The sequence below is a fragment of the Nicotiana tomentosiformis genome, chromosome 5, assembly GCF_000390325.3.
Source record: "Nicotiana tomentosiformis chromosome 5, ASM39032v3, whole genome shotgun sequence".
NCBI lineage: Eukaryota > Viridiplantae > Streptophyta > Magnoliopsida > Solanales > Solanaceae > Nicotiana > Nicotiana tomentosiformis.
The window spans coordinates 81,109,991-81,123,128 of NC_090816.1; positions in this window are offsets into that span (position 1 = coordinate 81,109,991).

Genomic DNA, 13,138 nt, shown 5'->3' on the forward strand with positions numbered 1-13,138 from the left:
ACTGAGAAAAGTAAAACCTACAAGCTTCTTAGTGAGAACCTTCAGGCTGATTTAATAACGACTCGGGACGAGCATGCTGAGATGGCCGAGCAGGTATTCTAAGTGCTTCAGATAGTAAAGATGAATTGGAGATAGTAACTAACGATCCAATCCTGTAGGTCCGTCAGAGGCTCGAACAGATCGGGGAGCTTCAGAAACAAGTAGATACAATACAAGCCGAGGCTGAAGGGTTCAAGAAAAGTATGGACATTTTAGCCTCGAACAAGGAATCCATCCAAGCACAACTAGAGTCGGCCGGGGCCCAGCTCCGAGCCACAAAAGAGAAGACCTCGGTGCAGGTCGAGAAAATCATGGAGCTTCAAACTTGATTGGACTTGGCTGTTTCTGATAAGGCAAGCTTGGCTAGCAAACTCGAAGTAGCCAGATCTGAGGTGGTCATGGCCAACACCAAAGCTGATGCCAAAGTAGCTTAATTTAAGGTCGATGTCGAGGCCATCCAGGCGAAGGCTAAGAGCATGGTGGATCATGAAAAATGGAAAGCTCTAAGGAAAGCCCTCGAGGGAGTTCACGCTCAGGGCTTCGATGTTATGGCCAAAATCGAGAACGCCAAAGTAGAGGAAACCAGGACCCGGAAGCTGGCCTTTCCTGAGGAGGACTCCGATAGCTTAACCGAATCTGAAGACGGGGAAGATCCGGGTGATGGAAGTGTTACCCCCGATGAGGACCAGGCTACTTAGGCCTTTATAGTTTTGCTTTCTTTAGCACTTTTTTTGGGGCCGTTTTGGCTACTGTAAATTTTGTATTAGGCAAAGTTTTTGCTTTATTACTTTTATTCACAAAGGTCGGAATGCCTTAGCATGAAACAATTTGTGTTCGAGGGTTCGAACAAATCTTACTTTTATTGCCTTTCTGGGTTAAGGTGTTATTGTGGTTCGATGTTACCGAAGATTTTGCTCCGAAAATATCTTGAGTTTATGACTTTGCCGAGGGCAGCCTTAAGAACCGGTTGTGAAAATTTTTCTCTTTTTCGAAGGCCTGCTTTTGTTACGTGTCTCGGACTTCTCCGGGCCGTGTTAAATTGGTCGTAGGCTTTTAGTTTGAGAACTGCCCATTGGGCTTATTTTCCCGAGTCATCCGGGCTTGCCCAAGATAACAGTCCCCGATTGGGGTGGACGTGGCCTTTTTAGAAATCGGGGAGTTGCCTAATAGGTATTTTGCCCCCAAGGCCCGATGACATGGACTGTTTGAGTTGGAGTGCAGTCCATAAATGAGGGGGTAGTCGTTCGCATTCTGATTATGTATTGCCCTTGGGCTAGTTATGTTTCGGAAGTACGAAGTTCTCTAAAGGGATGTAAAGAGGAAAAATTATAAAACATAAGATGATTGCAAGGAAAGTACTTATCTTTATTCTCGATCAAAATAACCATGCATGCATACATGTTTTATGCCAGGGTTAGAGCAATCTAAATGAGCACGGTTCATTTTGACCGTTTATCCCTTGCAATAAATCATTTTTATCGAGACCCTCCCTTTATGAAGTAGTTTCCTTGCTAGAGTTGATACCCGAAGACAATGCATATCCGAGGGTAGCCCCCCAGTATTCGAGGTTGATTGCAAAGTGACCTCGAATATTATTGAATTGATCTTCGGTGTCGATTCGTAATCGAGCTTTATTATAAGTTAACACGATTCATGGTTACCTTGTTAAAAACATCGCCAAAAAACCCATTTGGGACAAAATCGGTCTAAGGGAAAAAGAGTGCAACACGTGATTTCAGACCTAAAGACTTTGTGCCATTTGCCGAAAAATCCATCGTCGTTTCTTGTTGACCACCTGCAAGTGTTAGTATGAAAAATAAAAAATGAAATGGAAAAGGAAATGAAAAAGGGTTGTACCTTAGCAGTAATACTGCTTTAGGTGAGATATGTTCCAATTTCTCGGTAGTCGTTCTCCATTCATCGTTCCAAGCTTGTATGACCCTTTTCCGGTAACCTCGAGAATTTGGTACGGTCCTTCACAATTCGGATCCAATTTCCCTTCATTCGGATTCCAGGTGTTGAGGGTGACTTTCCTTAGCACTAAGTCCCCGATCGTTGATTTTGGGTGGCCAATCGGATGAGGGCGGCTTTACACCTTTCATCCAATAGTTCTAGGCTCGTATTCATGGCCTCGTCGTTTGATTCCTTTGTTACGTATCGAAGCCGGATATTAGATTCTCCGATTTCGACTGGTATTAGAGCTTCGACACCATAGACTAATGAGAATGGGGTAGCCCCGGTACTGGATTTCGAGATTGTACGGTATGCCCAAAGAACTTCGGGCAGAATTTCCTTCCACTTTCCTTTAACATCGGTTAGCCTCTTTTTAAGATTTTGGATGATGGTTTTATTGGTTGATTCGGCTTTCCCGTTCCCGCTAGGATGATAAGGTGTTGATAGGATTCTTTTGATCTTATGATCTTCAAGAAATTTGGTTACTTTGCTGCCGATGAACTGTTTTCCGTTATCACACACAATTTTGGACGGCATCCCGAATCGACATATGATGTGATCCCAAATGAAGTCGATGACTTCCTTTTCCCTAACTTTTTCTAAGGCCTGTGCTTCAACCCACTTCGAAAAATAGTCAGTCATAAACAAAATAAATTGAGCTTTACCTAGTGCCCATGGAAGAGGGCCAACGATATCCATTCCCCACTTCATGAACGGCTATGGTGACAAGACGAAATGGAGTAGTTCCCCGGGTTGGTGAATCATCGGCGCATGTTTTTGGAATTTGTCACATTTTCGAACAAACTCCTTCGCATCTTTTTCCATGTCTATCCAATAATAGCACTCTCTGATTATCTTTTGAACCAATGATTCGACATCGGAATGATTTCCGCAAGTGCCCTCGTGAACTTCCCTCATAACATACTCATTGTCTCCTGGTCCTAGACATATCGCTAGTGGACCAACTAACATTCTTATAAACAAGGTTCCATCTTCGAATATGGTGAATCGTGCTGCCTTCGTGCGCAGGTCCCTCGACTCTTTTGGATCTGAAGGAAGCTTTTCGTTTTTCAAATACTCTATGTATTTATTCTCCAATCCCAGGTCAAGCTTGTGGATTTCATTTCGGCGTGGCCTTCTTCAACTTTTTGACCTCGTGAGTTGCACGACGGCCCCCGAATTGAGCTCGTTGTATTCGACTGATGACCCTAAATTTGCGAGGGCATTGACCTCGCTATTCTGATCTCGAGGCACATGTTGCAAAGTCCACTCCCTAAATCGGTGCAAAGTTACTTGTAAATTATCTAGGTATCTTTGCATTCGTTCTTCCCTAACTTCGAAGGTTCCATTAACCTGATTCACCACAAGGAGGGAGTTGCATTTGGCTTCGATCACCTCCGCTCCCAAGCCTTTATCTAGTTCGAGACCTGCAATCGTGGCCTCATATTTGGCCTCGTTGTTAGTCAATTTCACAGTTCTAATAGATTGTCTAACCACATTATCTGTGGGTGGTTTTCGTACGATACCGAGTCTAGACCCTTTTGCGTTCGAAGCACCGTCCGTAAAGAGGGTCTAGATTCCTGAGGACGTACCCAAGTTTACCAACAACTCTCTTTCAACCTCGGGTACTAGGGCCAGCGTGAAGTCAGCCATAAAGTCTGCCAAAATTTGAGACTTAATGGCTGTTCAGGGTCGATGTTTGATATCATACCCGCTGATTTCTATGGCCCATTTTACCAACCGCCCCGAAAGCTCGAGCTTATGCATAATATTTCGAAGTGGATAAGTTGTTACAATACATATGGGGTGACATTGGAAGTACGGTTTTAGTTTCCTAGAGGCGCTTATCAGAGCGAGCACCAACCTTTCTAGGTGGGGATATCTTGTTTCGGCCTCACCTAAGGTCTGGCTAATGTAATAAACTGGAAATTGCGTACCTTGTTCTTCCCGGACTAGGACTCCACTTACCACTATCTCCAATACTGCCAAATATAAGTACAGTTGTTCGTCTGCTCTCGGCGTGTGAAGTAGCGGCGGGCTCGATAAGTAACATTTAAGATCGTCCAAGGCCTGCTGGCATTTCGAGGTCCATGTGAAGTTATTTTTCTTCTTCAGCAACGAGAAGAATCGATGGCTCTTATCGGAGGACCTCGAGATAAAACGCTCCAGGGCGGCTATGTGCCCGGTTAACCTTTGCACGACCTTTACATTGTCTACTACCGTGATATCCTCGATAGATTTGATCTTGTCGGGGTTGATCTCGATTCCTCGGTTAGATACCATAAACCCGAGAAATTTTCCTGACCCGACCCCGAATGCGCATTTTTCTGTTTTCAGCTTCATGTTGTATTTCCTTAATATATTGAAGGTTTCCTGCAAATGCTTCAAATGGTCCTCTACTCGCAGGGATGTAACTAACATATCATCAATGTAAAATTCCATGAATTTCCCTATTTGTTCTTCGAACATCCGGTTTACTAGGCGTTGGTACGTGGCACCAACATTTTTTAATCCAAACGGGATTACATTATAGCATTAGGTTCCATATTTAGTGATGAACGAGGTCTTCTCCTGATCGTCCGGGTTCATCTGTATTTGGTTGTACCCAGAATAGGCATCGAGAAAAATGAGGATCTCGTGGCCGGCCGTGGCATCGATCATGCGATCGATATTAGGCAAAGGAAAAGAGTCCTTGGGGCATGTTTTATTTAGATCTTTGTAATCTACATACATTCTAAGTTTGTTTCCTTTTTTAGGGACTACCACTATGTTTGCTAATCATTCGGGGTATTTTATTTCCCGGATGGACCCTATTTTAAGAAGCTTGGTTACCTCGTCTTTGATGAAGGCATGCTTGATCTCAGACTGGAGTCTTCTTTTCTTCTTTACCGGATGGAACTTCGGGTCCAAGCTTAGTTTATGTATGGTGATCTCTGGTGGGATCCCTTTCATGTCGAGATGGGACCAAGCGAAATAATCCATATTAGCTATAAGAAATTAAATAAGTTTTTCCTGAGCTCGGGAGTTAACCCCGTGCCCAGGTATACCTTTCGTTCGGGCAAATGTTTGATTAGTATGACTTGCTCTAGCTCTTCGACCGTTTATTTGGTGGTGTCGGAATCATCGGGGATTATGAAGGATCGAGGAATCCCATAATCATCATCTTCATTAATCCATTGCTTCTCCGATTGGGTCGAGGCTGGCATCGATGAATGCTATTTGGCTTCCTGTTTTGCTTTTGAACCTGAGTTCTTTGTAGATGAGAGTGTTGATATCGGAATTAATTCATCGATAGCAAACATCTCTTGTATGGTGGGCTGCTCCCCATAAACCTTCTTTATCCCTTTTGGTGTTGGAAATTTTAATACCTGGTGAAGGGTCGAGGGCATAGCCCTCATGTTGTGGATTCATGGTCTCCCGAACAGGGAAATGTACCTCATATCTCCTTCGATCACATAAAACTTGGTCTCCTGGATGGTACCGGCTACGTTTACCCGGCAACGTTATTTCTCCCTTAGTAGTTTCACAAGCCATGTTGAATCCGTTTAGCACTCGGGATGAAGGTACGATTTAGTCCTGTAGGCAGAGTTGTTCTATGACCCTTGATCGAATGATGTTGGCCAAACTACCTAGATCAATTAATACACGTTTAACTCGAGTTTTATTCATGAGTACAGAAATCACTAGTGCATCATTATGGGGCTGTATAATTCCTTCTGCGTCCTCGTCGTTGAAAGATAAAGTTCCTTCTGGTATGTAATCTCGAGTCCATTTTTCCCTTGTGATTGATACTTTGGTGCGCTTTATCATCGGACCTTGAGGAACATCGACCCCCCTGATGATCATATGAATGACGTGTTGGGGCCCGTCTTGTTCATTCTATCTATTGGAATCCCTGTTTCTAAAATAATTCTTAGCTCTGTCGCTCAGGAATTCTCGAAGATGCCCATCATTGAAAAACCGAGCTACTTCTTCTCTCAATTATCGACAATCCTCTGTTATGTGGCCATGTGTGCCATGATATTTGCATATTTGGTTGGGATCCCTTTGTGTTGGATTGGTTTGTAGAGGTCGAGGCCATTTAGTGTCTTTGGTATGTCCGATAGCCGATACGATGCCGGATGCATCAACATTGAAGTTATATTCTGACAATCGTGGTGCTTCTTTGGGTCTGGTATACCTGTCGAAACCATTCTTGCTCCTGAGCCCTCGAGAGCCCTAGCCTCGGTTATTTCTTCTTTCACTTTGTACAGGGTTGTGCCCAGGTCCGTTGCCCCTATGATCTCCATTATACGACCGGTATCGATCCCTGTTCAACCTTGGTTCTCGGTCGATATCCCTCTTAATTCTGTTGATGGGTCTGATAGGATAAACGGACTCGGAAGGAGCCCCGAGTTGGTCATCTTCGACCCTGATCTTCGATTAATACCGATTATGTACATCGGCCCAAGTGATAGTCGGGTATTCTATCAAATTCTACTTCAACTGCTGCGAAGCCACCGAGCTTCGAATATTGAGTCCCTGGGTGAAAGCTTGAACCGCCCAATCATCGACGACCGGTGGGAGGTCCATTCGTTCCATTTGGAATCGAGACACGAATTCTCTGAGCATTTCGTTGTCCTTATGCCTTACCTTGAAAAGGTCCGATTTCCTGGTTTCGACCTTGATGGCTCTAGCGTGTGCCTTTACGAAAGAATCTGCAAGCATAGTAAAAGAATCAATAGAGCTAGGTGGTAAATTGTGGTACCATATCATAACTCCCTTTGACAGGGTCTCCCCAAATTTTGTTAGTAACACGGATTCGATTTTGTACGAACTCAGAGGATAGCACTCGGAGGAAAAGGTTTTTGTACGAATTTCCTGGAATCCGGGCCCTTCAATATCGGAGGGGCTCCTGGGATTTGATTTACCCTGGAATTGTAAGTTTCCACCTTTTTGTCGTTGGCCTCGATCTTCTTCTCCCCTGATTCTATCCGTTTTGTCAGCTCCTCAAGCATCTTCATAACTTCGGATCTAGCCCTTGATTCACGTTCGTTTGACCTTTCTACGACCGATTCATAACTGCGGGTGACTTCCCGGGGAGGATCGGGCTCAGCCCTGCTTGGTGCGCGGTTTTGGTTCTGCAACTGAGCTATCGCCGCCTGTTGAGCCTGCAACATTCCAAAGATCATTTGTAGGTTGATCCCGTCTCGTTCAACATTTTGTGCGTTTCGAGTCACCAACCAGGCGCTACCACGAAATCTATTTTCGAGGTCGGTAGGCAAATTTGCATCGATAGCCACATGCGAATTAGCGTCGATCAGATCTGCGATCAGAATTTTGGCGGGATCAGCAGGCAGTTTCTCGCTACCGGGCGCTATGTCGTTATTTTTACCTTAGTGACCGGACTCGTTGTCAACATGTAGAGGCACTGATTGAGAGTTTGACATTTTTGTTTTTTAGCCTAGAATCAAAGATACTCATAAGAACAAATGTACAATAGTGTGTGTTACGAAAGTTAGTCCCAGGCGATCACTATTATACTTAGCCCCACGGTGGGTGCCAAACATTTTATCCAAAAAATGGGTAACAATTAAATTTATACGCGGTTTTAAGAATACATGATATAACTTGGCACAAATTGATAATATATATATATATATATATATATATATATATATATATATATATATATATATATATATATATATATATATTAATATTGAAATTGACTGTGAAAGAAATAAATGCAAACCAAACAAATCGAATATCCTCGGCCCTTGAGTTCGGTCACCCTCGAAATAAGTGAAGGTTCAAATGATATAAGAATAGAGTACCAAGATATTGAAAGCTAAAAAGAGGCAGTATATTCTATGTATTGTGTAAAAATCCCCCCTTACAAATGATCAGACCTCCTTTATATAGTAAGGGAGTTCTACTCTTGGTACAATTCTAAATACAGTAAGGAATCCCATGATAGGCTAATTAATCGGCCTCTCCTTGATACGTGCCGGGATTTTCGCCGCAATCCTCGTCCGATTACGGATATTTCGTCTTTCCGTTATTTGGATCAGTAAGCTTCCCTTGGTTTCATTCGATCTCTATCTTGCTTGGTCTCGTTCTTGCTCGACCTTGATCTTGGCTGGTCTCGATCTTGGTCGATCTCGATCTTAATCGATCTCTGGGTCACGAGCATGGTAATCTAACTTCGCATCATGGTTCGATATAACACGAGTTTGAACCTTGCCCTATCATGGTCTAGTCTCGATCAGTCATACGAAAGGCAAGACCGGTTTTGACTATATACAGTAACAAAGATTGAAGAATTCCTTGGCAAGACTTTCATGTTCCCTTTAGCTTTGTTCAAAGATTCTGCATGCAGTTCCTTTCTCTCCATGTTACATGTACATATTCAGTGTATATCAATATAAGAAACCTGGCCATCTTTGTCTTCCCTTTGGACTGTTGTATGATCCACTAAAAGTGTTGATCTTATCTGGGAAGCCAACTTTATTGTATCTACACCCATCTCAAAAGTCTACACCATAGTAGGTTAGCAAAAAAGACATTGTCAAAATAAGTGATCTTTGGTCTCAGTACTATTCTGAAAAGTACATATGCAGTGTTCACAATTACTCTCCATTTAGCAAGCCTATCTACTGTTAGTAGCTTCATTACTAGAAAACTGTCAAAAAGCGTCCAGAAAAACCGATCGAAATCGGTCGGAATTGAACAAAAACTGACCGATTTCTGACCAACTTTAATTCTTCCAAAAAGAAATGGTCGCTTATGATATCGGTCGGTAATTTTCAACGCACTTTGACCAAAAAATCAGACACAATCTAAATTTACCGACCGAAATCGATCGGAATTCTTGAAAATATTTTTTAATTATTTTTAAATTAGCGACTGATATCGGTCGGAATTTTAATTATTATATTTTAAAATTGTTCATTTCCAATCGAAATCGGTCGGAATATTAATTATTTATTTTTTAAAAAAATGTTCATTTCCGACTGAAATCGGTGGGTATTGTTAAAATAAATAAAATTTTAAATAAAAAATTCCGACCGAAGTCGGTCGGTAACTTTAAATTTTTGGAAAATTCAATTGAACATTTCTGATCGACTTCAGTCGATAGGCGGTCGGTTTTCTGGGTAAGTTTTTGGTAGAATACAACTATTTTACAGCTGCACTACTTGCCAACAACCAATCACCTATAATGGTAGCATTACATTACTATCATTCAACCAATAACAACAACAATAACAACTATCAAAACTATATTGACAATATTTATAGAGTTTCAAAATATCCAACAACAAAACGTTTCACAAGTTAAAAGTTCAAACATCATTCAATGAGTGTTTTGTACTGCATCATCTCTATCTCCACTACTAGAAGCTTCATCGTCGGCATGGTTCGAAGGATCATGACGAGAAGGATCTTGCTAGAGTAGAGTGTTTCCTACTTTTGAATTGGACTGAAGGCTTCCAGAAGTTATGTCAGTTCACCTGACAAAGCTATTCTCTGAAACTAGAGAGTTTTGAAAAAAGGCTCGGAGGGGTGTAAAAGACAACCCTCGCGTGCCATTGTGTATGATAGTGTACGCCAAGACACGATAGGAAGAAATGTGATGATAGTATATACATAAAGCAGTAATAGATAAGAGTATAGCAACAATAAGTATGATAATAAGCATAAAGAGCAAATATAGCAGGTAAGCACGTAATTGCAATTTTATGTACAGTTAAAACAATGTACAAATAAATCTAAATGCCAAATTTAGTCTAAGCCTGCTAAGTTCAGAACCTAAGTGTGAAATTCACCAGCAGAGTCTCCATATTGTTGCACTCTATTTTGCACTAGTCAAAATAAGATTCAACTTATTTTTTCTCTGTTGTTGATGAAAGAGAGTCGCCACCTAATATTTAAAGGTATACTAGGGTATACCTTAAAATCTACCCAAGGTAGCTCCATTGGACTTAGACTAGATTTAGAATTAATTATTTACACTATGCCTTAACTAGTTTTAAAAGAGAGTATGACTTGCTATGCATCAGGACATAACACTTACGAAAGAAGTGTGTAGTTTAGAAAAGGCATTTATAGAGGAGTCTTGGAAAAATAATGTTAGTGTATGTATGCTTGAAAGAGTTTTAAAAATGCGTGTGGTGTTTGTATTTAGAAAAATATTTCAAAAGGAAGGCTAAGTTAAAACACTTTGTTCCTAAAGCATGGAAGTTCATATTACTCTAATGAGATGAAGGTAAGCCTAAGATATACCTTGGCTTTTATATATTCGACTTGAAGAAAATCGTTTGAAAATCTGTATTTGGGGCGGCAACACCTTATTTTCGAAATGCGTTGATTTTCTTTTTGAAGGTCAAACTTGTGATTTAGTTCAGGTTTTCTTTTTTGAAAGAGGAGTTGTCATCTCTTGCTAAGCTTTTGGGCTTCAAAATATTTAAGAAAAGTTAGCGAAAACACAGTAGTTTATGATACTAACAACTTATAAATAGCGAACGGGGGATTAGTTACTAACTAATACTTCTTTTAATATTATGTTCTTTAAGGCTTGCCTAAGTTTTATATGACTTAAGATATAAAGTAAATCATTCAATCCAATATATAATTGTTGTATACATGTAAGATAAAAAAACAACAAGAACGCAGCAAAATGCAACAAGGCAGTAAGGCTAAGGCAATGAAGTAGTAAACAATAAAGGAGTCTAAAGGAGAGGATTGGACTCTGGTATTTGGACCTCAAAGAGGCAGGCCCAACAGTAATAGGGACAGGTAAAAGCTGACTTTAGACTTTCGGGATATAGCAATGCTGGACTTGGGCCAGAGTTCCTTGAGGACTCGGCAGGCCCAGGCAATTGTACATGTTCAAAAAAGAAATAGAAGGTCATTAGAAAAATAATACTCTATACATGTCCATACATGAAACTTGCAAAAAAAATAAAGAAGGTGACTAACAGTATCTAAACACTAGGAAGGTCACACTAATATGGTGTCTATGTATAGCAAATGATCCACATTGAAAATCTTTCGTTGTCATTAAACACTAAACCCAAAGAGAATAACGAGTGTCAATGAATTAAGGGCTAAGGAGAGAGTCCCACTGAAGGTCAAGGTCCCCTTTGAATTCCCTGACACTTCAAAGTTCCCAAGGGTCTCAAGGCGCAGGGCAATGCTTGTGTCGGGAAAAGTAGCCCAACCAAGAGTCAAACTCTACTCCCAAATACCCTTAACCACTAACGATTCATTCTTCTCTATAGGTTTAAGTGCCAATGAGGCACTTTCAATATGAATCAATTACCATAATACCACTCCACAGAAGTATACCCTTCTCTTAATCAAAATAGCATAAGGAACACAAAGCAGCTTTATCTAACTATATATATCCAACACTAAGTGAACACATTGAACATGTCTGAGAATCAAGGCTTCAAACACATATAGAGGCAATGGTATTAGCATACTACTGTTAAAACCCAAAACACTTGTGATCAAGCACCTTAAGGATGGAATAGTTGCATGATTTATATCTAACCTTTGAGGGTATTAACAGAGAAACAAGTTAACCACTTTAATTGAGTTCCTTAAAAAATGATGACAGAGATACCATTACCAATCATTACTTCTAAAGGATATTAATAGGATTATGGACTAAAATTGCAATTAGAGCTCTAAGATGTTAGCAAAGGTCACAGACTTATGACCTCAGTCAGAACTTCTAAGAATGTCAATAGGTTTGCCAATCAATTTATCAACAGAGATACAAACTACTAACCTGGTCAGGACTTCTAAAGGTTATTGACATGGTCACAAGTTAACATTCCTGATTAAGGACTCTAAAAGAATATTAAAGAAGCTTAAGCTACCAACTTTGTTTATTTCTAAATCTCAAGACATGACTACTTTTTCCTAAGACCTTTTAACTTCATATTGACAAAGAATGATGTTAAACTCTTTCAGTAACAGCGGGAAGTTTATCTAAAATTCATAAGTTAGGTCTGCCTGGTTTAATGCAGGCTTAGTGAAGCTCTAAGATCAACATAGACATGCACATGGTTGTGGAAAGCAAATAAACGAGTACTGAAGGATCAAATGAGTGCAGGATCACCTATACAGGGAACATGAAGTCATATTATATCAAAATATGAAAATTCCATCATCATTAAGCTAACAGTGTCAACACATAGACTTCAGAAAGGGGGTAGGGATGCTATCACTTTGGAAAATTTGTCAAGCAGATTAAGGGTAGGAATTTAGACATAATGGAGCTTAGTTTTAACAATGTAGAATACCAGATCTTGAATAAGGCCTCATGACTTAAGTAAGACATGTGATGAATTTCTAAATTCATACAGAGATGGTACAGGAACCTAGTCTGCTCAAATCATACTCATACAGTGTGATCAAATAACTGCAATCTCGTCAGAGAGTCAATGACCTCTAAAGGGTTTGCAAGAATCAAAGGAAAAAAGCATGCTAAAGGAGAGGATAAGTTCAAGTATCATAAACCAGCATTCCTAGGCCAAGACAACAGCTGCACAGACTCATATTTGTTTAAGTCTAAGTATCAAATAGACTACTACAAACACAAGTGATACTTAAGGCAGAATGTTAATGCTTAATAGAATATCAAGGAAGCCTGAAGATAGCAGATATCATGATAGCTTAAGAATTATTAGACTTTTCTTAAGGTTTAACAACAGAGACAGGCCACCAAATAGTCATTAGGACTATCACAGCAGTATCACTCCAATAACTCATGATTTTGCAATATATTTAATAACTATATATTGTTAACAAAACATATAAAATAGTCAAGACATTGATGAATCGCTAACAATCATTCAATAACAGAACGAATCATACTTAATCAAACAAACAAACAAAGAGTGATAAGATTGAAATTTACTGGCCTTTTCTAGGGCAACAGACCAAACAGGAGTTCAATTTAATTAAGTAAGACCCAAAGCTTCAGGCTTGAGCAGTGAAAGAACTCAGAAACAAAAAGAAAACCAGAAATCAGTAGGGAACCTAAACTTTTATGAAATCTTAGTGTTGCTTTTGCATTTGTTTTAGGTCTGTTAGGTGAGAGCATTGGAGTCTCTATTTATAGTGCATTCAATGTCTTAGGGTTTCAAAGGAT